Consider the following 25471-nt stretch of genomic DNA (forward strand, 5'->3'; position numbering starts at 1 on the left):
AGTGAGTATGTGCAAGAGAGAATGGGCACGGTAAGCACAGCCTCGGTTAGCCCACCAGGTTTTGTTTCAGATTTTTTCCCTCCTTTAATTTTGCTGAGTTTGTTTTTAAGGAGGTATTTCTTTCGGTGAAAGGCAGGCAGGAGGCTGCCAAGGAGCCCGCTCCTGATTCGCCATCCAGCCCCAGGCACAGGTGAGGAAGATCTGAAAAGAACTAACTGAAAATCACTGAACTCCCCAGTATAAAAGCCGTGCCTGTGGAATTCAGTGACTACTAACGGGTCAAATCCCACACTCCAGCCTCCAGCAAAACTCCCACTGCCGTTAACAGGCGTTTGACCAAGTAAGGACTGACCCAAAATATGCAACTGAGGACAACGATTAGCATGTCATTGTATGAAATCATACAGTACCTCTGACCCTGGGTAATATTCCACAGAGTGGTTAGTGAGCTATCTGACTTGACTCAGGCCCGGCGTATCCTATAGTCAACATCCATGAGAGTCAATGGCAGTCTTTTTTTACTGTCTTCAATGAGCTTTGGGTGAGGCCCCCATTCTGCATCCGATGAAGTGAGCTGTAGCTCACGAAAGCTTATGCTCAAATAAATTGGTTAGTCTCTAAGGTGCCACAAGTACTCCTTTTCATTCTGCAGGGAGACTCTACTGTTGGCCAGCTGGATTCATAGTGGTTCTTTTCATTCATATGTCAGATTTGATTCCCCCTCGGTCCAGGAGGGTTAATGGAGACTGCAGGTGAAGATGAAGCAAATAACCCACACGCACACACCTGTGAGATACTGGCTGAACCGGAGCTTAGCTCTGTGGCTGGCAGCCACCTGAGGAGATGCTCACTGAAAGTCAGGTAGGCATTGATTTCTCCCATCTCTGTCAGGTTTTGAAGCCAGCGCCTACAGGGGTCAGGTTTAACTGGTTCAGAGAGTGATACCATTTCAAGCTACAACCCACACGGCTTTCAGACAGGTTTATGTTTGCTCACAATGAGCTTAGGATGTCCAATTAATTCTGCACCCAAAGGGAGAGATCTTACTATCAGTTACGCTAGTGTTAATCTGGAGTGACTCCACTGACATGCATGGAGTCAGCATCTCCTAGATTTACATCAGTGTAACTGAGATGAGAACCTGGTGTTCCTTGGCTTTGATCACTTCAAACGTACCTGGAAGCAGATGCTACAAATGGAGCCTGCACATGTAACCCCTGGTTCATCGAATGTTACGGGTTTCCTCCCAGTGGCTGGTCCACAGGAGATAGGAGTCTGCTACAGCTAGCAGTGAAAGGAGTTCCTCCTTGGGTACGTCTAAACAGCAGCTGGGAGTGGGATTCCCAGCTTGAGCAGACACACATGGGCTAGCTCTGCTTGAGCTAGCCCCTAAGAGTAGCAGCATAGCCCTGGCATGTTGGGTGGCGGCTTGGGTGCGCCGCCCAAGTACAAGGCCATCCAAATCGCTGGGTGCGTCCTCGGGAGGCCTAGCCCGAGCTGCCATCTAGGATATGTATTTCTACCTGAGCTGGGGCTCACACCTCCCAGTCGCTGGGGAGACATACCCCTTCAGGCTCAGTGCTAAATGCCCCTGCCCATTTTCGGTCCCTGGAGATTACTGTCATTGTACACCCTGTGCATAGTTCCAATCTATCCACTTTCTAGGGCTTCCCAACAGCATCTCCTCTATGCCAGCCCATGGTTCTCTCTGCTCTCGAGGCACACTTCAATTTCCCTTATACTCTGGTTGACGCTAACAAGATCCATCTGCCAGCATGAATCAACAGTGTTTATTCTGCATCTTTATGCAGGGTGGTAAAAAGGTCTTTACACGGGGTTCCACCCTTGATCTTAGCCTGCCTTAAGAGAGGAGCCCTGAATTCATATGCAAGGGCCTAGAAACTGTGACCCTGTTACAAACCTTTGCCCCAAAAATGTCAGCTTTGAGCAGACTCAGCCGATCTGTAAGTATACTCACTCCACCAGAGTTTGAGCAATAGAAACTGGATGTCACGTGATCCCCTTTGTGTTGGGGAGTTAGAAAAATATTTTCATGACTACACAACAATGCACAAAATTATTTTTAGCAAAGATTTAGAACCTGGAATACGCTGGTTGTATTTGCTACCCACTCCTGCGTTCTACCTACCAGTAAACTGTTACTGTGTTTTTAAGTTCCAGACTGATGAAGGAAGGCTATGACACAATGAAGCACTATTACTTATCACCTCGGCTTAGAAAACAGTGAACAGGATAGAATCCCTGTCTCCTATTCTATCCACCCAAAAATACATCGTCCAGATTCCTTCCTTATTGTGATCAGGCACTGTAGGGCAACCAGATTCTAACACTGAATTTACTTGGACAGCGGTGTTTGGGCTGCTAAGGTACCAAAGTGGTGGAACCTATTTAGGAGCCCAGATGCTCAAATAAGATGATGGGAGCTGTACACAAAGAGAGAGATTGATAAATCACTTATTAAGAAAAACATTTTGGTTAGGATAATATTAAGTGGCACTCGTCTGTTACTAAAAAGAAACTGCTTCTCATAGGTTAAATGCTACTGATAAAATTAGAGGAAAGGTGTGCAGCAGGGGACATAATAAATCAAAGCAGAAATTAAACCCAAATATGAGCATGCGCTGATAAAATGTGCATTCCCTTTGCTTCCATCACATCCACTTCTGCCTTGGCTCCAGGTTAAAAAGAAAGCACCTTCAATTATCTCCTTTTAACATGGAAACTGAAGTACATTTCCTGTCAGTCAGAGACAAACTCTGATGGCTGCAGACTGCACGAGTGCAGCATGTTTGACAACTCCATTAGTGCAAATTTAAGAACCCTTTGCAAAATCCACTTAGCACGAACTAGGCGTGATAAATGTTTCTTCAGAAAAGTCTGGCCGGCACAAATTAAGGGCTACATCCTGCTGCTCGTACTCATGGGGAGTAGCTCCTTACTATTTGAGTAGCCCCATTCAGCTCAGTGCAACTAGTTGAGAAGCAAAGTACTACTCTATGTGAGTAAGGGTGGCAGAATCTGGCCCTAGACTCCTGATTTTACACATCAGATAAATTACAGAGGACAATACCACACTCATCTTAAAACGAGGGGACATAATGAAAGCATTTAAAATAATGAATGTAGAGAAGGTAGATTGGGAACTTCTGTTCTCCCATAACACATGGCAAGCAGACATTCAATTAAATTCAGTGGTGGGAAATTCAAAACCCATGATAAGAAATACGTTTTCACTCAACATGTGATTGAACCTCTGGAACTTTCTGCCACAAGAAGTCACCGAGGCCAAGGACTTAACAGAAAGGGACTGAACATTTATATGGACATCAAGAATGTCCAGAGTTGTTATAATTAATGACAACAATAATTTTGGAAGGGATAATAAACTTCATGCTGCATTGTGTGCTTTGGGTCTTAGCTAATCTCTAACTAGAGACCAGGATGAGAGCTATGTGTAGGAGGCAGATTACCCCACAACTCCCCACTGTCGGGTTCTTGCACCTTCCTCTGGTCATCTGGTGGCCGCCACTGTCAGAGACTGGATAGGATGGACCACAGGTCTGATCCAATCGGGTGATCCTACTCACACAAATCCAGTAGGACTGCTCAGGTGGGTCAGATAAGAGCTTTAGGACCAAAATGTGGTTAAGCTCAACTCTAGTGGCAAACATCCCATGGACATTAATGGCAAAAAAACAGGCCCCCGCGCATGCCTGCAAGCCAGTACGTGATCTGTTTATGTTAAAAATAAAGACCCCCTGAACTGTGGGTTATTACAAGATCAAATTTCTACATGCAGCCATACAAACGTCACAGATAATTTTTTTAATTGTACTATTGTTATTCGTATTACTTGGAGTAGCAGTTGGCTCAGGGAGTTCGTAATGAATTATGGAGCCTTTCGCCCTTCAGTCATTGATGGGAGTGCAGTCCAGGTCAGTACTGACTAGAGTTGGGCAATTTTTTTCAGTGAATAGTGTATTCACCAAAAACCACTATTTGTGAATTTGGAACAAGTTTTGGCTCCCCAAAAATTGGAAAAAAATTTCAGAAAAGTTGACACTGTTCCTTTCAGCCACTTAGAAACAAAATGTTTTGATTTTTCATTTCAAAATGGCATTTCATTTAAAAAAATTAGCTAATTTAAAAAGTGGAAAAACACCCCAAAATGACCCAAAACAAAATGAAGAAACCCCCCCAAATTAGTTTTGGGTTGAACAAAATGTTTTGTTTGACCTGTAATGATTTTTTTTTCCTTTTTTTTTTTTCCTTTTGGTGAGAAAAACAAGATTTCAGTTTTGGTTCGAATGGAGCTCAATTATTTTTCAGATGTTGCGGTTTGGCCCATGAACCTAAAAATCAATTATTTGCTCAGATCTATAATTTACTGACCCAAAATGACAGGTTTCAGAGTAGCAGCCGTGTTACTCTGTATCCGCAAAAAGAAAAGGAGTACTTGTGGCACCTTAGAGACTAACAAATTTATTTGAGCATAAGCTTTCGTGAGCTACAGCTCACTTCATCGGATGATCTGATGAAGTGAGCAGTAGCTCACGAAAGCTTATGCTCAAATAAATTTGTTAGTCTCTAAGGTGCCACAAGTACTCCTTTTCTTTTGACCCAAAATGGTTCCCTTATATGGACAACATACCCCCATATCTCTATGTCTGTACTTTGACCGGTTAAACTTTTACCCCCAATCGGGGAGATTGCAGATTATGTATTCCTTACGCCACCCGTTCCTAAACCGAATTTCACACCCCTTGATAATCTGTACCTTATTCCCTGATAACCAGAAACTTCTATGCTTGAACTCTGTACCGTTTTCTTTTTATTTCAACATTATCTTAATAAAATTATTAAATTCTTGGTCATCTGTGTGAAATGGGGCTGGTGGCCTAGACAGAAGTTAGATAGTATGGGATCATTAGCTAGGCCAGTTCATATCCCTGCCCCAGGGAGAACTGATCCCTACTGGGCATTTTCTAAAGTGCTTTGTCTCAATCCAGCTCCTAATGGACAAGAGCCCAGACCACAAAACCACCAGAAGAGCCAGTACTAATTGACACCAATGTTGGCCAGCTCAGCAGAAAGGCCTAGTTGCAAATGAACTATGGAGTTCCAACTATCTATCCACTTGTATCAATGGCCTTAAGGACCAATGGCATAAAGATATTGGGGCCTACTGTTCAACACACCTAGCCCTCCAAGCATAACAATGGATTAAACCCCAAGAGGAGGTGCTATTCCCAGTGACTGGGAAGATCCCATATGAGCGTGAGAGGGAAGCTGAAATACCCAGTAACAGCTGATCCGTCAAGGGAAAGGGACACTGTTATCAACTTTGCCACAGTCACTGGTGCAACCCCTGCTTACAGTTACACCTATGTAAAAAGCTCAGTAGCTCTGTTCAAGTTCATGGAGAAACTGCAGACTGAAGGCCTGCTCCAACCTCATCGGAAGTGAATGGGAGTCTTTCCCCTTGGCTTCACTGAGATTTGGCTCAGGTCCATCTGCCAGCAGGGCTGAGAGCAGAATTTGAACTGCACAAAATATCTGCAGTATCATGGTATGAATGTATCAGTTATGTACAAATATCCTGAATCAGTTTGATGTATTAATGTGTGAGTGGGAAACAAAAATCAAACAGAGGAGCAATCATCAAGGGGAAATAAAACCTATGGATATGCCTCGCTAGGTCTTACCCTGCGCTGAACTCAAACACAAGAGGGGGAAAGAATCTGTAGGGATCCTCTCTCACTGCGCAAGAGGCATGAGTTCAAAAAGGCTGTAAGAGGGACCAGGCTAACATGCTATCCATGTACCATATCCTCCACAGGATGTGGTCAATTCAGCTAGGAGGAGTCAATCCTTCCACCTGGTTATGAAGGATGCTATAGTCAGTAGCTCAAGACAGCACTAGAATGAGGACCCCAAGTTAATGTGCCAGCCATGCATCGTGGCCCCCATGCAGCGCCACACAGAAGTTGCACCTGCTTTTATCCCGGCTCCACTGCAAACAACACGGTGCAGAAGAGTGACATCAGAAATACTCTGGAGAATCTCAGAAAACCAGCACAGTAAGATAGCAATGCACCCTTGAGGGCAAATCTAACCACAGTCTAGCCCTACTTGATTAACAGATTTGCCATGCGCCCATGCTTCAGGATCTGCAGGACCAACATGGGGAGTAGTTCCAGAACTGAGGGCCTTCCACTGAGAACGGCCACACATCATGTTCAGACCCAGTTGATCTCAATTTCTGCAATGGTGCCTTGGGAGGAGAGTCGGTCTACAAGGTATGCAGAACCCAAACAATGTGGGGCTTTAAATGTTGATACCAACACACTGAGTGATGCTGAAAGCAAGTAGGAAAGCAATGCAGTCTTTAGCCCATGGGTGTAATATGCTCCCTACGACCATCCCCAGCGAACAAGTGGGCTGAGCCCTTCTGCACTGGTTGTAGCCTCAGAGCGGTCTTCAGAAGTAGCTCCATGGACCATGAAGCATGCTGCAGTAGTCCAGTCTGGACCCATCTATCATTGTCCAGACTCTATTAAAGCAACACAGACCAGTTTTATATCTTGGGCTTCTGAAGTTAGGTGACTGAAACCCTCATGGACATGCGTGGCGGGTGACCTTCTGGCTCAAGGAGGCTAGCCCCTGGCCAGCCCCACCCTTTCTGCTCTCCTTCCCGCGCTGGAGCCCAGAGCCCCCCCCCAGTGCACCAGGCAGGCAGCATGCAGCCCTCCCAACCCAAGCACCAGGCAGGCAGGAAGGCAACGTGCGGCTTCTAAGCCCAGAGCCTCCAGCCCCCCCAAACACAGAGGGGGCAGCCCCAGTGCCAACAGCCTCTCCCCAGCACTGGGCAGCCCCAGCCACAAACCGACTGCGAGAGCCCTAGCCTTAAACCTAGCTGCAAGCACTAGCCCCAGCATGCTTCCCTAAAGAGGAGCAGCCAGCCTGCCTAGGCTGGAGCAAGGGGGAAGGGCAAGCAGGAGGGGGGGTATCTGGAAGGAGCGAGGGTGGGGCCCTGCGGGGCTGTTTTGGGGGCACAGCCTCCCCCAGCCCATGATACGTGCCGCCCATCCTCATGGAACTGTTCATAGGTCTGACCCAAAAAGCCCACTGACACAGTCAAACTTCCTAGTGTAAATGCAGCTTGTTGTAAATGCTAAAACAACAGTACTGGTCAGCCCTGCGCAGAGAGCCAGTAAGAGGCTTAGGCAGCATTTAGGTGCCCTGCGAGCCCCCCAATTCCCTCCCAGTGGTGTCAGAATGGAAGCCACAGCACGGATTGTCTTGTCCGCGCCCTCCAAAAGCGGTGGGGAGGGGGCTGCAGAGGGCGAGTGGGAGAATTTGCAAACCTCTCTCTTCAAATGCGGGTGAGCTAATCACCCTGCAACACGTTAAAAGATCAAATGAACAAAACAACTAATTACACAGATGTTCTGAGACGTGAAAATCTTTATTGTTGACAGCTAAGTACAGCAGGATTAGAATCCAGTTCAGAAGTTGTCAGAGGCAGATCTGGGCAAGCCTTGGTATTTAAACAGAGCTAGAAGAGTGAAAGTGCTGCTGTAAACATTTCTTGGACCACGGAGTTCTGTGGGTCTGATTTATCCCAAGAACACGTGCAGTGCTACACTTTTGCAGTGGGAGGATACAGGCATACAAAATACTGAGACTAACAAAGCAATACGCTCTATATCTTCCTAAATTCAGGGAGGAAAGTTCAGGGAGGAGGGGTACTGACATAACCTGCAAAGACAACAGTACTTAGCACAGTCCTGTAAATTCTGCTTTTCTCGGAAGATGCAAATATACTTTTGTGCAATTAATATCAAGTGCAATTCATTCACATATCAGGGTACTGGTAGACTGGCTCCAGGATACCATGGTGACTGCATGTGCTCTCTCCTTCTCCAGCCTAAGTTCTTCTATGGTGCCTGTCATAAATATAAAGGGAAGGCTAACCACCTTTAAATCCCTCCTGGCCAGAGGAAAAACCCTTTCACCTGTAAAGGCTTAAGAAGAAAAAAGATAAGCTCACTGGCACCTGACCAAAATGACCAATGAGGAGACAAGAGACTTTCAAAGCTGGGGGGGGGGGGGGACAAGGGGTTCTCTCTGTCTGTGTGTGTCTTTTGCTGGGGCCAGAGCAGGAATGCAGGTCAGAAGTCCTGTAAAGGGTTAATAAGCAATCTAGTTAGATATGCGTTAGATTCTGTTTTGTTTAAATGGCTGATAAAATAAGTTGTGCTGAATGGAATATATATTCCTGTTTTTGTGTCTTTTTGTAACTTAAGGTTTTGCCTAGAGGGATTCTCTATGTTTTGAACCTGATTACCCTGTAAGGTATTTACCATCCTGATTTTACAGAGCTGATTCTTTTACTTTTTCTTCAATTAAAATTCTTCTTTTAAGAACCTGATTGCTTTTTCCTTGTTCTTAAGATCCAAGGTTTCAGGTCTGTGTTCACCTATGCAAATTGGTGATGATTTTTATCAAACCTTCCCCAGGAAAGGGGGTGTAGGGTTTGGGAGGATTTGGGGGGGAAAGATGTTTCCAAGCGGGCTCTTTCCCTGTTACATATTTGTTAGACGCTTGGTGGTGGCAGCAATAAAGTCCACGGGCAAAAGGTAAAATAGTTTGTACTGTGGGGAAGTTTTAACCTAAGCTGGTAAAAATAAGCTTAGGGGTTTTTTCATGCAGGTCCCCACATCTGTACCCTAGAGTTCAGAGTGGGGAAGAAACCTTGACATGGTGGCAGAGCGGTGGGATTAACTTGAAATCATTTTGAGATCAATTTGAGATTTTTTGAACCAGAAGCACAGATTTTAAAAAGGAAATTTTTTTCCTTTGGGCAGCTGGAAAGCAGTTAGAGGGGGTTTTTTTTGTCTCTGCTTGGGGGCCAGAGCAGAGACAAAAGGGAATTGTCTTTTCTGAGCTGGAGTTTTCTCTACCTAAAGGCAGGGTAGTTAACCTCCTGCAGGGAAATTCACAAGTCTTCACAGACCTGAAGAGGTGGGTTGTTTTTTTTTTCCCTAAGAGCAACTAGAGGGGTTTTCTGTCTATTTGCCTGGAGACAAAGGTGTTAGTTGGTTTGTTGTTTTTTTTTAAGGATTTTTCTGTAGGCTGACAATCATTATCAAAGAACATCGGTATCTGGTTACAGCACAACCTATTTTTTTTTTACAAGCCAAGTTTTTTGTTTGTTTGTTTGTTTGATTTCTAACTCTCGGGTGTAAAGTTAGTTAAAAACAGAGAGGCTACCATGACAGAAACCAAGGCACAACACAAATTGGAGTTAACCAGACTGGAGGCAGCGAAAGAGGCAGAAAAAGCCCTAGAGGCTGCCCACAGGAGAGCTATGGAAGCAAAGGACAAAGAAATGGAGGCAGCGAAAGAGGCAGAAAAAGCCCTAGAGGCTGCCCACAGGAAAGCTACGGAGGCAAGGGAAAAAGAACTGGAGGACAAGGAAAAAGAGAGGAAGCATGCACTGGAGATGGAGAAGGTAAGAGCTGAGCGGAATCTACTGGTTAACCCTAACAATCAACAAATGGGAGCGACTATGTCCACAGTGTGATGAATCCAGTGATATTGCTGAATATTTTCTAACCTTTGAGAGACTGTGCACTCTCCATAAAATTCCTGAAGCTCACAAGATGACCACATTGGTCACAAAATTGACTGGAAGAGCTCTGGACATATTCAATAAGAAGTCTATTGATGAGGCTTCTTACTATAAGAAGTTCAAGGATTTGGTTTTAAAGCAATTTCAAATTACACCTGAAACGTACAGAGTAAAATTTCGAACCCTTAAGAGAGGGCCTGGACTAAGTAATGTGGCTTATCTAAACCAGATGAAGGATCTGTTAGATAAATGGGTCCAAGGAAGGGGTGTCACTAGCTTTGACGGAATGTGTGATTTGATAGCTCAGGAGCAATTCCTGAATATGCCCAAAGGAGGAAATAAAACAGTGTTTATGGGATAAGGAAATGGACTCAGCAGAAAGTCTTGCTTCTTATGCTGATCGATACGAGCAGTCCTGGACCGCCAGAGAGGCGGGGCAAGCCAGAACAAAATGGGTGGAGGGAGGAGAGAGGAATAACCCTGGTCACAGTTGGAGCAGATACCAGAAGGGACACCCTCAGACCACACCCTACTACTGGGGGCAGCCCAAGACCCCAACTACACACCAAGGAATATTCCAGACACCTTATCGTCCTGCCACACCATTCTCCAGCAACCCACCTTGCCCCAGTGATCCGTCAGCTGGACGATGTTTTAAATGTAACGAGCCGGGGCATGTGAAGGCCAACTGCCCCAAGAACCCCAACAGATTACAGTTCATTGCACCGGAATCACACCAGAGGTCCTCAGGCCCAGATACCTCCCAGATACCCTTGGAGCGGAGGGAAACTGTGAGAGTGGGCGGGATGAAGGTCACCGGGTGGAGGGACACCGGAACACAAGTGTCAGCTATCCATGCTTCCTTAGTGGACCCCAATTTAATCGACCCAGAGATCCAAGTGACAATTCAACCCTTCAAGTCCAACTCTTTCAATTTGCCTACAGCCAAGTTGCCTGTCCAGTACAAGGGCTGGTCAGGAACGTGGACTTTTGCAGTATATGATGATTATCCCATCCCCATGCTGTTGGGGGAAGACTTGGCCAATCATGTGAAACTAGCCAAGAGGGTGGGAATGGTCACCTGCAGTCAGGCTAAGCAAGCTGTCACACCTAGATCTGTTCCAGAAACTTCTACCAGGGCCCGGTCAGAGGTGATGGACCCGGACCCCATGCCAACATCTGCAACAGCAGTAGTGGACCCAGTCCCAGAGACCGGAACCGGCAGCAGCCAATAACCCTACACAAGAGGCTCAGCCGGAGCCTGAAACCCAACATAGTGCACCAGTGGAGAGCGGTTCACAGTCAACGGAAACAGCCCCATCCCCTACATCGCTTCCAGAGGGACCAAGCCTAGGTCCACAATCCAATGAGGAACTGATGTCTCCAGCATCAATGGAACAGTTCCAGACCGAACAGGAAGCAGATGAACACCTCCAGAGAGCTTGGACCGTGGCACGGAGCAACACACTGCCTCTCATCTCTTCTAATCGATCCAGGATTGTTGTAGAAAGAGGACTTTTATACAAGGAAACTCTTTCTGGTGGACACCAGGAAGACTGGCATCCTCAGAGACAGTTGGTAGTTCCAACTAAGTACCGGGTAAAGCTCTTGAGCTTGGCCCACAGTCATCCTAGTGGCAATGCTGGGGTGAACAGGACCAAAGACCATTTGGGGAGGTCATTCCACTGGGAGGGAATGGGCAAGGATGTTTCTACCTATGTCCGGTCTTGTGAGGTATGCCAAAGAGTGGGAAAACCCCAAGATCAGGTCAAAGCCCCTCTCCAGTCACTCCCTATCATTGAAGTTCCATTTCAGCAAGTAGCTGTGGATATTCTGGATCCTTTTCTGAAAAAGACACCCAGAGGAAAGCAGTACATAATGACTTTCATGGATTTTGCCACCCGATGGCCGGAAGCAGTAGCTCTAAGCAACACCAGGGCTAAAAGTGTGTGCCAGGCACTAGCAGACATTTTTGCCAGAGTAGGTTGGCCCTCCGACATCCTCACAGATGCAGGAACTAATTTCCTGGCAGGAACTATGGAAAGCCTTTGGGAAGCTCATAGGGTGAATCACTTGGTTGCCATCCCTTACCATCATCAAACAAATGGCCCGGGGGAGAAATTTAATGGGACTTTGGGGGCCATGATATGTAAATTCATAAATGAGCACTCCAATGATTGGGACCTAGTGTTGCAGCAGTTGCTCTTTGCCTACAGAGCTGTACCACATCCCAGTTTAGGGTTTTCACTATTTGAACTTGTATATGGCCACAAGGTTAAGGGGCCATTACAGTTGGTGAAGCAGCAATGGGAGGGGTTTACACCTTCTCCAGGAACTAACATTCTGGACTTTGTAACCAACCTACAAAACACCCTCCGAACTTCTTTAGCCCTTGCTAAAGAAAACCTACAGGATGCTCAAAAAGAGCAAAAAGCCTGGTATGATAAACATGCCAGAGAGCATTCCTTCGAAGTAGGGGACCAGGTCATGGTCTTAAAGGCGCTCCAGGACCATAAAATGGAAGCGTCGTGGGAAGGGCCATTCACAGTCCAGAAGTGCCTGGGAGCTGTTAATTATCTCATAGCATTCCCCACCTCCAACCGAAAGCCGAAGGTGTACCATATTAATTCTCTAAAGCCCTTTTATTCCAGAGAATTAAAGGTTTGTCAGTTTACAGCCCAGGGAGGAGATAACGCTGAGTGGCCTGAAGGTGTCTTCTACGAAGGGAAAAGTGCTGGTGGCATGGAAGAGGTGAAACTGTCCATGAACCTTGGGCGTATGCAGCGACAGCAGATCAAGGAACTGTGCACTAGCTACGTGCCGACGTTCACAGCCACCCCAGGACTGACTGAACGGGCATACCATTCCATTGACACAGGTAATGCTCACCCAATTAAGGTCCAACCTTACTGGGTGTCTCCTCAAGCTAAAACCTCTATAGAACGGGAGATCCAGGATATGCTACAGATGGGGGTAATCCGCCCCTCTGGCAGTGCATGGGCATCTCTAGTGGTTCTAGTTCCCAAACCAGATGGGGAGATACATTTCTGCGTGGACTACCGTAAGCTAAATGCTGTAACTCGCCCAGAGAACTATCCAATGCCACGCACAGATGAATTATTAGAGAAACTGCGATGGGCCCAGTTCATCTCTACCTTGGACTTAACCAAGGGGTACTGGCAGGTACCGCTAGATGAATCCGCCAAGGAAAGGTCAGCCTTCACCACACATATCGGGCTGTATGAATTTAATGTACTCCCTTTCAGGCTGCGGAATGCACCCACCACCTTCCAAAGACTTGTAGATGGTCTCCTAGCGGGATTAGGAGAATATGCAGTCACCTACCTTGACGATGTGGCCATATTTTCGGATTCCTGGGCAGAACACCTGGAATATCTACAAAAAGTCTTCGAGTGCATAAGGGAGGCAGGACTAACTGTTAAGGCTAAGAAGTGTCAAATAGGCCTAAACAGAGTGACTTACCTTGGACATCAGGTGGGTCAAGGAACTATCAACCCCTACAGGCCAAAGTGGATGCTATCCAAAAGTGGCCTGTCCCAAAGTCAAAGAAACAAGTCCAATCCTTCTTAGGCTTGGCCAGATATTACAGGCGATTTGTACTGCAATACAGCCAAATTGCTGCCCCACTGACAGACCTAACCAAAAAGAAACAGCCAAATGCCGTTCAGTGGACCGAAGAGTGTCAGAAGGCCTTTAACCAGCTTAAAGCGACACTCATATCTGACCCTGTGCTAAGGGCCCCAGACTTTGACAAACCGTTCCTAGTAACCACAGATGCGTCTGAGCGTGGTGTGGGAGCAGTTTTAATGCAGGAAGGACTGGATCAAGAATTCCACCCTGTAGTGTTTCTCAGCAAGAAGCTGTCTGAGAGGGAAAGCAACTGGTCAGTCAGTGAAAAAGAATGTTATGCCATTGTCTACACTCTGGAAAAGCTATGCCCATACGTTTGGGGACAGCGTTTCCACCTGCAAACCGACCATGCTGCGCTACAGTAGCTTCATACCGCCACGGGAAATAACAAAAAACTTATTCCGTGGAGTTTAGCTCTCCAAGATTTTGATTTTGACATACAACACATCTCAGGAGCTTCTAACAAAGTGGCTGATGCACTCTCCAGTGAAAGTTTCCCAGAATCAACTGGTTAAAATCGTCCTTGAGATGTGGAAAATATTGTTAGTCTTTATGTACTTGGTAGTATATTTAGAGGTACATGTATCTTATTAACTCTGTTTTCTCCTAGAGCTCCAGGAAGAAATCACAGCCAGTGTTTCACCCTATCTGTGATTTGGGGGGCGTGTCATAAATATAAAGGGAAGGCTAACCACCTTTAAATCTCTCCTGGCCAGAGGAAAAACCCTTTCACCTGTAAAGGCTTAAGAAGAAAAAAGATAACCTCGCTGGCACCTGACCAAAATGACCAATGAGGAGACAAGAGACTTTCAAAGCTGGAGGGGGGGTAGGAAACAAAGGGTTCTCTCTGTGCGTGTCTTTTGCTGGGACCAGAGCAGGAATGCAAGTCAGAAGTCCTGTAAAGGGTTAATAAGCAATCTAGTTAGATATGCGTTAGATTCTGTTTTGTTTAAATGGCTGATAAAATAAGTTGTGCTGAATGGAATGTATACTCCTGTTTTTGTGTCTTTTTGTAACTTAAGGTTTTGCCTAGAGGGATTCTCTATGTTTTGAACCTGATTACCCTGTAAGGTATTTACCATCCTGATTTTACAGAGCTGATTCTTTTACTTTTTCTTCAATTAAAATTCTTCTTTTAAGAACCTGATTGCTTTTATCTTGTTCTTAAGATCCAAGGGTTTGGGTCTGTGTTCACCTATGCCAATTGGTGATGATTTTTATCAAGCCTTCCCCAGGAAAGGGGGTGTAGAGTTTGGGAGGATTTTGGGGGGAAAGACGATTCCAAGTGGGCTCTTTCCCGGTTATATTTTGTTAGACGCTTGGTGGTGGCAGCAATAAAGTCCAGGGACAAAAGGTAAAATAGTTTGTACCTTGGGGAAGTTTTAACCTAAGCTGGTAAAAATAAGCTTAGGGGTTTTTCCTGCAGGTCCCCACATCTGTACCCTAGAGTTCAGAGTGGAGAAGGAACCTTGACAGTGCCCATCACTTTATGTATTTGTGAGCCAGATTTATATATGTTGGATGGTGCCTTTCCCCACAAGTAATTCTATTGATAATACCAAACTGGGAGGGGCTGCAAGTGCTTTGGAGGACAGGATTAAAATTCAAAATCATCTGGACAAATTGGAGAAATGGTCTGAAGTAAATAGGATGAAATTTAATCAGGACAAATGCAAAGTATTCCACTTAAGAGGGAACAATCAGTTGCACACATACAAAATGGGAAGTATGCACACATTCACTGCGGAAAGGGATCTGGGGATCATACCTGATCACAAGTTAAATATGAGTCAAAAGTGTAACACTGTTGCAAAAAAAGCAAACATCCTTCTGGGATGTATTAGCAGGAGTGCTGTAAGCAAGACACGACCAGTAATACTTCTGCTCTACTCCATGCTGATTAGGCCTCAGCTGGAGGACTGTGTCCAGTTCTGGGTGCCACATTTCAAGAAAGATGTGGACAAATTGGAAAAAGCCCAGAGAAGAGCAATAAAAATGATTAAAGGTCTAGGAAACATGACCTATGAAGGAAGATTGAAAAAATTGGGTTTGTTTAGTCTGGAGAAGAGAAGACTGAGAGGGGACATGATAACAGTTTTCAAGTACATAAAAGGTTGTTACAAGCAGGAGGGAGAAAAATTATTCTCCTTAAGCTCTGCTTCTTGTCCTATCCTCAATGGGCTTAACTTGCAGCAAAGGAAGTTTAAGGGGGGGCATTAAGGAAAACTTCCTGTCCAGGTAGTTGAGCACTGGAAGAAATTGCATAGGGAGGTTGTGGATCTGTCATGGGAGGTTTTTAAGAACAGGTTTTACAAACTCCTGTCAGGAATGGTCTAGTTATTACGTAGTCCTGCCTTGTGTGCAGGGGACTGGACAAGATGACTTCTTGAGGTCCCTTCCAGTCCTATGGTTCTATGACTTCAGTGGGACTATTTGTGGAGTGAAGTACTATTCCCTTGACTAAAGTTATCAGAATTTGGTCTTAAGTGCCTGTAGATAGATATTCAAAATATTACTCCCCAGTACTCAGTGAGGTACTTAAGCACATGCTTAATTTTAAGTATGTGCTTATGTCCATCCCTATTCACGAAAGCACTTAAGCACATGCTTAACAGTACATAAGCACATACATTTAAATGTACTTAAATGCTTTGCTGAATCAGAACCCATGTTACTGCAGTTAAGAACCTAAATTCAACCTACATTTTAATTTAAAATGGAAATCTGGCACAGCTAGGTGATTTGGTGGAGGCTGGGAAAGACAAAGGTGTTCTGGATCAAATGTGTAGAATCAGGGTTCTGTTGGACCACCTAATAGTTCTTAAACCAGGTCCTTGGTAGAACACGGAAAGGAACTGGATGCAATGCTTTTCAAGAAAGAATGGTCTGAATGTTCAAAAAATATGGCATGAAAACTGCCCAATCAGACTGGTAATAATGCAACCGTCTGATCTGACCTACTGTAGCAGGAGCCAGGGCGGGCTCTAGGCACCTGCAAAACAAGCAGGTGTTTGGGGTGGCACATTTCTAGAGGCGGCATCCCAGCGCTGGCCATGCCCTCCCTAGAACTGTGCCCCTGCCGCCCCAGCCTGCTCCCCTGAGCGCGCTGCCGCCGCTCCACTTCCCCCCCTCCCGCCCAGGCTTGCTGCGCGCCGAACAGCTGTTTTGCGCTGCAAGCCTGGGAGGGAAGGAGGGAGGAGAAGCCGAGAGGTGGCGCGCTCGGGGTAGGCAGCGGTGGTGGAGTGGAGGTGAGCTGGGGCGGGGAGTGGTTCCTCTGCCCCCCCCGGCCCTCGCTCCCCTCCGCTCTGCCTGCTCCCCTGAACGCACTGCCTCTCCCTCGCCTGAGAGGGACGGGGGAGAAGCGGAGCAGCAGTGTGCTCACGGGAGCAGGCGGAGTGGAGGTGAGCTAGGGCAGGGGTTGCGGGGGGAGCTGTTGGGGGGGGAGAAAGGGGCATGCCCAGGTGAGGAGGAGGCAGGGCTGGGGATTTGGGGAAGGGGTTGGAAAGGGGTGGAGTTGAGGCGGAGCCGGGCATGGGAAAAAAAAGTGGGGGCAGCCAAAAAAATTTTTCTTGGGACAGCAAAAATCCTAGAGCTGGCCCTGGCAGGAGTTGGGGAGAGAAAGGGTCTTTTGTTCTGAACTCTTTGTTTCATAGAATATCAGGGTTGGAAGGGACCTCAGGAGATCATCTAGTCCAACCCCCTGCTCAAAGCAGGACCAATCCCCAATTTTTGCCCCAGATCCCTAAATGGCCCCCTCAAGGATTGAACTCACAACCCTGGGTTTAGCAGGCCAATGCTCAAGGGAGTGATTCATGTCACCATGGAACAGATATTTGCTCTTGCAGGGGAGGAGTTCCACTGTGGAAGAACCCCTGCTGTTTTGGCCTTCATGGAAGCTAGGGTGTGAAGCAATTTCAACACACCTGCCTGCTCCCGTTATCTAGACTCTTTCCCTGCTCCAGCAAGGGGACTCGATTCCAACTCCAGTGCAGGCCCAAGAGCTCAAAGCAAAGTCTGGACACCTGTGGGGATGGCGCTGATGGAGCAGGGCAGCTGTTGCTCAGATCCTCGCAGGAGGTTATTGGGCTGGATGCAGGAATTACGGGGTGAAATTCTCTCACCCGTGTTAAACAGGAGGTCAGACGAGACAATCACCATGGCCTTAAAAAAAAAAAAAGTCTATGCATCTCGGAGAATGTCTTCACGGCAGGGGTAACAGCAGCACAGCTACGGAGCAGCCGCTGTGCCACTGAAGCGCCACAGTGCAAACGCGTCCTACGTTGACGGAAGGGGGTTTTCCACCTACGCAGTTAATCCACCACTCTGAGAGGCAGTAGTTAGGTCAACAGAAGGCTTCTTCTGTCAGTCTAGCTTTGTCGATAGTGGGGGTTAGGTCGCCCTAACTATGTTGCGGAGGGCATCACACTTGACACAGCTCGGAGCCACGCAGCTAATTTTTAGTCGTAGACCAGGGCTAGGTTTTGCCCTAAGGTTTGGACTTAATTTTACCAAAATCTTTCTAAACGATGGCCTAGATGAATCCTCAAAACCACAACAGTCAACTCTCTCTCTCATGGCTCCCTTTTCTCCATTCCGTGTGGAGGGAAGCGTTGGAGTTGACCAACCTGCTCTGACCCAGGGAAGGTCAGAACGGTCTTTGGCAGGGGATAGATGTCTCTGTTTCCCCGCCATTTAATATTATTGGCCAAAATATTCTTTCCAGTCCCATTTGGAAATCTCTGGTCCACCTTCCCCCCCGCCCCCCGTCCCCAGTGTTTCTAATGGAGCTTGAAATCAGTATGGCTTTCTGATATCCTTTCTTATCTGTGCATCAGCATCATCAACCATGTCAATTCAGCTGTGGGAATAGAACTGAACCGACTGCCTTTGACCAGGCAACAAAGGAGACACAGGATGAGAAACACTGTTGCTGTCTAGGTCCTACTTAAATAGCAGCTATTGTTTTGCTGTTCTGTGGATCCAGCTGGGTATTCATACTGCGCTCATCACCATAGCATCCTTTATACGAATATATCTGGAGTATCACTTACAATGTACACAAGACACAATGTACTGCAAGACTTAAATAAAAGACCGTTCTCAGACATGGAAAGTTACTGGTTATTCAAGTCGGAAAACACATCCCATGTCACGTTAATATGAGGATGTGATAATGATGCAGGCGTTACTGTGAGACACAGGTACCCAGCTTCTAGTGCTTTTCAAGTTCAAGACACTAAAAAGGCAAAAGTAATGATCCAAGCTTCCACTATTGGGAAAGGGAGCACAGGGATCTGAGCCCTGGTCTACTCTAGTGGGGGGGGGATCGATCTAGTTACGCAACGTCAGCTAAGTGAATAACATAGCTGAAGTCAATGTACTTAGATCGACTTACCGTGGTGTCTTCACTGCGGTGAGTCGACTGCTGCCGCTCCCCCGTTGACTCCGCCTGCGCCTCTCGCGGAGCTGGAGTACAGGAGTTGATGGGAGAGTGCTCAGGGGTTGATTTATCGTGTCTAGACTAGGTGCGATAAATCGATCCCCGCTGGATCGATCGCTGCCCGCCAATGCGGCAGGTAGTGTAGACATACCCTAAGTCTCCTTGTACACTCATGCAGGAGCAATCAGAGAACAGGGACTCCGCCTGTGCGCTAACAAGCTGAATGGTGCTGTGTAGCACTAGGAGGGTGTGGCCATGCTCCCCAGCCTTCTGCTCAGATGTGGCTTTTCGCAAGGGGTGCTGGAGGAGGGGAGAGGCTGCTACTGTTTGGGAGAACTCAAATTTTACACCTCTGTGCCAGCCTGCTCGACATAAGCAGGTGGAATCAGGGCCCCTCCCCCCGCACCCCAACCCACTTTGTAAAAGTTTGTCTGGAATCTATCTGGGAGCCCCTCCAAAAGCAATAAACGTCATCCCAAGACATTTACAAAAATAAAGACCTATACAACTGAAGTACATTTTATAACAACGTTCAACTGAGCTCTGTGCTGGATACCACTTGCAGTTCAGAGTCCTGAAGCATGATCCTCCTCTTCCTTACACTTGTGTAACACAGGTGACTTCAGCAAAGTCACTCTTGGTTTACAATAGTGTGAGAGGGGAACTAGGACCATGATGCTTTGCAAATGCAACTAGGGCCTGTTCCAACTCCTGCTGAAATCAATGAAAAAAACTCCCATTGATCTCAGTAGGAGCTGGATCATGTCCTTAATTATTGACGAGATAGGCATTTCAGGCCTATATTTGGTCAGATCAGTCCACTTAGTATTCTGCATCTGCAGGGATATCCAGGCAGCCTTCCCTTGGGCAGCACTGCAGCCATTTCAGCATTTTCAAATTCTAATGAATACCAAACATTTTGTGCTGTTAACAGGCCAGTGCAAAGAAAACCCAGCTCTGGCAGCCCACGGAGCACTGAACATGCCTTCTGCACATATTGCTAATTACTACCAAAGGTAGAGAGTCTGATCCAGAAATCCTTAAACTGACAATGTTTTCTTCGACTTCAAGGGCCCATCAAATTCACTGGGAGCGTTGATGCAAGATTATGCCCTAAATTGCCTCCAATGTCTATGGATAACATTTTCAGAAGTGCCTAAATAGCCTATAATACCTAGCTCTTACATAGCACTTTTCATCAGCAGATTCCAGACATAGCACTTTTCATCAAAGCACTGTGCAAGGAGATCAGTATCATTATCCCCATTTTATAGAGAAGGAAACTGAGGCACAAGGTCACCCAGCAGAGACTAGAATCCAGGTCTCCTGGTTCCTTGTCCAGTGCACTTATACATTAGACAACACTGGCTAGATCTATACACAATGTTGCACTGGTTTAACTAAATTAGAGAACATAAAAACATAAGAATGGCCATAATGGGTAAAACAAATGGTCCATCTAGCCCAATATCCTGTCTTCTGACAGTGGCCGATGTCAGATGCTTCATGGGGAGTGAACAGAACAAGGTACTTTATTGAGTGACCCATCCCCTGTCGTCCAGACCCAGCATCTAGCAGGGGTCTAACGTTTACGAACACATAAAGCATGGGTTTGTGTCCTCGACCATCTTGGCTAATAGGTCCACCAGGCTATCCTCCAGGAACTTATCTAATTCTTTTGTTAACCCAGTTATACTTTTGGCCTTCACAATGTCCCCTGGCAACGAGTTCCACAGGTTGACTGTGCATTTTGTGAAGAAGTACTTCCTTATGAAAAAACGAGGAGTCCTTGTGGCACCTTAGAGACTAACACATTTATTTGGGCATAAGCTTTCCTGGGCTATAACCCACTTCATCAGGTTGCATTTGTTAGTCTCTAAGGACTCCTCGTTATTTTTGCTGTTACAGACTAACATGGCTACCCCTCTGAAACCTACTTCCTTATGGTTGTTTTAAATTTGTAAACCTGCTGCCTATTAATTTCATTGGGTGGCCCCTGCTTCTTGTGTTATGTAAAGTGGTACAGAACACTTCCTTATTTCACTGTCTCCACACCAGTCATGATTTCATAGACCTCTACCACATCCCCCCTCGGTCATCTCTATTCCAAGCTGAACAGTCCCAGCCTTATTAATCTTTTAGCATATGGAAGCTGTTCCAAACCCCTCATCATTATTTTTTTGCTCACCTCTGTACTTTTTCCAATTCTGATATATCTTTTTTGAAATGGGGCGACCAGATTTGTCACCCAGAAAGAATGGCTCAGGTGTGGGAATCTGCCTCACATCTTCTGCAGTGAAGACCAATACAAACAATTCATTTAACTTCTTCGTAATGGCCTTGTCTTAGCACCTCGATCATCCAGGGACCCACTGTCTGTTTGGCCGGCTTCCTGCTCCTGATGTTCTTTAAAAAAACTGCTATTAGCTTTTGTGTCTCTTGATAGTTACTCTTTGAATTCTTTTTTATGGCCTGTCTAATTCTACTTTCACACTTGACTTGCCAGAGTTTAGGCTACTTTCTATTTTCCTCAGTAGGATTTGACTTCCAATTTTTTAAAAGATGTCTTTTTGATTGTAACAGCCTCTTTTACTGTGTTGTTTAGCTATGGTGGGATTTTTTGTTGTCCTCTTACTGTTTTTTTTATTTGGGGTGTATATAAATATATATATATATAAGAATATATATAAATACACCCCCCCCAATAAAACTTGCAGGCATTTTACTCTTGTGACTGTCCTTTTTAACTTCCCTTTAATATTTTATGTAGTTTCCATTTTTGAAGTTAAACGCTACTGTGGTGGGTTTCTTTGGTATTTTCCCTCCTACAAGGGTGTTAAATTTAATTACATTATGGTTGCTTACCAAGTGGTCCAGCTATATTCACGTCTTGGACCAGGCACTGTGCACCATTGAGGATTAAATGAAGAATTGCCTCTCCTCTTATGGGTTCTTGGACTAGCTGCTCTAAGAAGCAGACATTAATCCAGGAGCAACATGGCACCTTTAGTTAAACTAGTGAAACTTCTGCTCTTAGAGAAGCTTGTTGATTTTCAATGGACTTGAGCTAGTTAATCACCTAGACACTTTTGAGAATTTTACCCTATATTATTATTTATATGTATATAATAAATATAATAAGACATATAATACATATGCATTATTTTCTATATCATTCCTCAAATGCTTTGTATTATGTGATGACATATTCAGAATTGTACAGATGATTTAAAACAATGACATTGTACACTTCATCATACCATAGAATATGTCCATGTTTTAATATGGTGGAGGGACCACCAAGTGCCACTCCTACAAGGCCAGATGCTGTTCTTAGCAGGGCTTATTCCACTTGAATGAAATCAGAATCCAAACCTGTACCCTTAACAAAATTTGATGAAGACTCATTGACCATATGGGGCTTCAGACATGAGAGTCCTGAGTATGACCAACATGCTGGCCATGTTACTTAAACTTCAACAGCACAACTGAATGCCGTCCACACTACCATCAACCAAAAAGTGCTGGCTAGCTCCGGTGCTGTTTGCAATATTACTGCATGTGGTTCTGCAGCCTTGTCTGGGTTTCCTGATGTCCTATGACAACATTTTCTTGAGACTTACTATAATGTGCTCACCAGCTGGCAGCACAGAATTCTGTATTGACCCACTATGAATATTTCATAGGACACATTTCTGCAATTCAACGAGCCACATTTCCACTATGCCCTGAGAGTGTAACGCCAGTGAGTGAAATCAGGCATAGAAACATGCAATATGCAACATGTGTATCTTCATTAGAACTCCATCATGCATGCATTACGACAACAACAGAAATATGAATAATGTAACACGGAACATGTAGGCAGCCAAGATTAACCCAGAGCAGAGCCGCTCCACTGCTGGAATTGGTGTAGGTCTGTGTCTTTTTACATGGCTATTTATAGTGAAATTAAGGTAATTTTTAGCTAGCAAATTACTGCTGCTGGCTTTGATGTAGTAGGCTGAATTCTGCCCTCCATTACTCCCATGCAATGTATTCATGAAGGTTTCTTGTACTGAAATAAATGAAGGTTGTATTTATTTTTAACTGGGAATAATTAAAGTCAGTAATAAAGATGGATCAGAACCAAAATCCGAGATCCAAATACCACTGAAGTTTTGGTGGGTGGGTGGGAGTCTGAACCAGGATCCTAATCTTAAATGTTCACAGTTCATTATCTCTATAAACGGGCCAACCTTTGCCCCAAATCTGAGCAACCTTTAACTTTTGGGTGAGCAAAACCTGCCTCCAGATTTGAACAATGCATCTCTAGCATGTCACTCTTCACAGTATAGTGCATCAAGCTGAAAGTGAGGTGACTGTCTGCATGATCCTGGAGCCCATACCTCAAATTTTAGGTAGGGACTTTGGGAAGAAATGTAGGGACATAGATTTTAAGTCCACAGAAATACACTGGGCTAGTGCCTAGACCACATGGTATTGTGTGAATTAAAAGTAAAATAGACAAATAGACTAGACTGGGCTGGACAGACAGATATTTTGGAGGGACAGAGTGAAAAAATGGGGATGTCCCTTGTAACTAGGGACAGTCAGCATGTGACTATGGTACAAAGTCTCACACTGTGTCTATAATCTGTATAGTTCTCTAGGAAGCCACAAAAGACCCCACAAAACTACAGTGGGGCTGCACGGGGTTCACTGAGTGCAGAGTCAGGCCCATGGAGTGCATAGCACACAACACAATAGAGTAATACTTGGCCCACTCCTTTTTCAGCTGACTCTTCCTTCGTTTGTAGTTATTCAGGCCTGTGGAAGGCACAAGATTTTGGACCAATGGTAGAAGGCGACACAGTAAGATACCCCTTTCTCTCCCCCCCCCAGAAAAACAGGCTGAAAGCTTTTGGAAATGTAAACACCATTTGCATGTCAATCATTATTTTACAGGGAAGAACAATTGAATCTGGTTCCCAAACAACTGTCTTAGCCCCACGCTATTGGATCAGCAAGCGCCAGGGCCATCAGCGGCATCTCAGGGGAGTCTGGGGAAGAGACAGCTCGAGACACTGCAGCAGATGGCCACATTGTAAGAACTCTTGCTAATTAGGTGAAATAAAGAACGATAGAAGTGGATGAAGCAATTATTGGTCAGAGCTGGTACTGATGTCACAGACACTGTTTATATGACGACTGCCGTCGAAAACCAGAAATGCTGAAAAGTCTTGCTTGGTAGGTTATGTGAAGCCAGGCTTCAGAAGAATGTTATTTTATAATGAATTCGCTTCGAGGTTTTCTTCAAAGGTTACACGGATTCCAAGCCTTTATGTTGAACAACGGGCAAAACTGGTTGCACCTTTGGACACCAAAGGAGTTTACAGTAACATGGGCGACTTTATACATTCCCCTGAAGGTTTCGTTCTAAACACCTGATCTAGGAATATGTATATCACAATGACCACAGAAATAGTGTTATTATTATTTGCATTACAGCAGCAAGACTGAGGTCTCATTGTGCAAGGTGCTGTACAAATACATAGTAAGAGACAATACTTGCCCTGAAGAGTTTACAGCCTAAATACACAAGACAAACAAAGGAAGAATTATTGTCCTCATCTTACAGAGAGGGAACTGAAGCACAGAGATTAAGTGAATTCTGCAAGATGCCACAGAGAATCTGCACTAGACCAAGAAATTGGACCCAGATATCCTGATTCTCTAGTGCCTTAACCACAAGACCATCCTTCCTCTTTCATCTCACACTTGGCAAACAAGTAAATTCAGAGGTGATATGTGTTTTTCCAGCCAAACAGAGCAAATTGGATACGGTGAATAAGAATGGCTTTCATTTCAAACAAAAGTAAAGTCTCCATGAGAGAGTACAGTGTGTGTGTGTCTCCTCTGTAACTGCATGCACTGAACTAAACATAAAATGGCCACCGGTCTCTGTAAACCACATTGCCAGAGATTTAAAAGTGCAGTACACAGAAAACAAAGACATAATAATTGCACAGATTAGGGGTAAAAATTTCAGAAACACCTATGTGTTTTAGGAGCCTAAGTCCCATGTTCAGAAGTGACTGAGGCAGCTATCAGAGTAACAGCCGTGTTAGTCTGTATTCGCAAAAAGAAAAGGAGTACTTGTGGCACCTTAGAGACTAACCAATTTATTTGAGCATGAGCTTTCGTGAGCTACAGCTCACTTCATCGGATGCATACCGTGGAAACTGCAGCAGACTTTATATACACACAGAGAATATGAAACAATACCTCCTCCCACCCCACTGTCCTGCTGGTAATAGCTTATCTAAAGTGATCATCAGGTTGGGCCATTTCCAGCACAAATCCAGGTTTTCTCACCCTCCACCCCCCCACACACACAAATTCACTCTCCTGCTGGTGATAGCCCATCCAAAGTGACAACTCTTTACACAATGTGCATGATAATCAAGTTGGGCCATTTCCTGGAAACGCACATGCACATTGTGTAAAGAGTTGTCACTTTGGATGGGCTATCACCAGCAGGAGAGTGAATTTGTGGGGGGGGGGGGTGGAGGGTGAGAAAACCTGGATTTGTGCTGGAAATGGCCCAACCTGATGATCACTTTAGATAAGCTATTACCAGCAGGACAGTGGGGTGGGAGGAGGTATTGTTTCATATTCTCTGTGTGTATATAAAGTCTGCTGCAGTTTCCACGGTATGCATCCGATGAAGTGAGCTGTAG

The 25471-nt window shown here is 45.4% G+C and overlaps 1 protein-coding gene and 1 long non-coding RNA gene across 5 annotated transcripts in view; one reads left to right on the top strand and one right to left on the bottom strand.

Moving 5' to 3' along the window:
- LOC125632241 (uncharacterized) overlaps positions 1-5166 on the top strand; it is a 30816-nt gene extending 25650 nt beyond the window's left edge. The window contains exons 2-3 of the long non-coding RNA XR_012667333.1: positions 710-861; positions 5031-5166. This is a non-coding gene — a long non-coding RNA (uncharacterized LOC125632241). The remainder of the gene's footprint in view (positions 1-709; positions 862-5030) is intronic.
- The window catches only part of MAP6 (microtubule associated protein 6), a 79380-nt gene that overhangs the window by 21263 nt on the left and 32646 nt on the right, over positions 1-25471 (bottom strand). The gene's annotated exons all lie outside the window — the stretch shown is intronic.

This window comes from Caretta caretta, chromosome 1 (assembly GCF_965140235.1).
Source record: "Caretta caretta isolate rCarCar2 chromosome 1, rCarCar1.hap1, whole genome shotgun sequence".
NCBI lineage: Eukaryota > Metazoa > Chordata > Testudines > Cheloniidae > Caretta > Caretta caretta.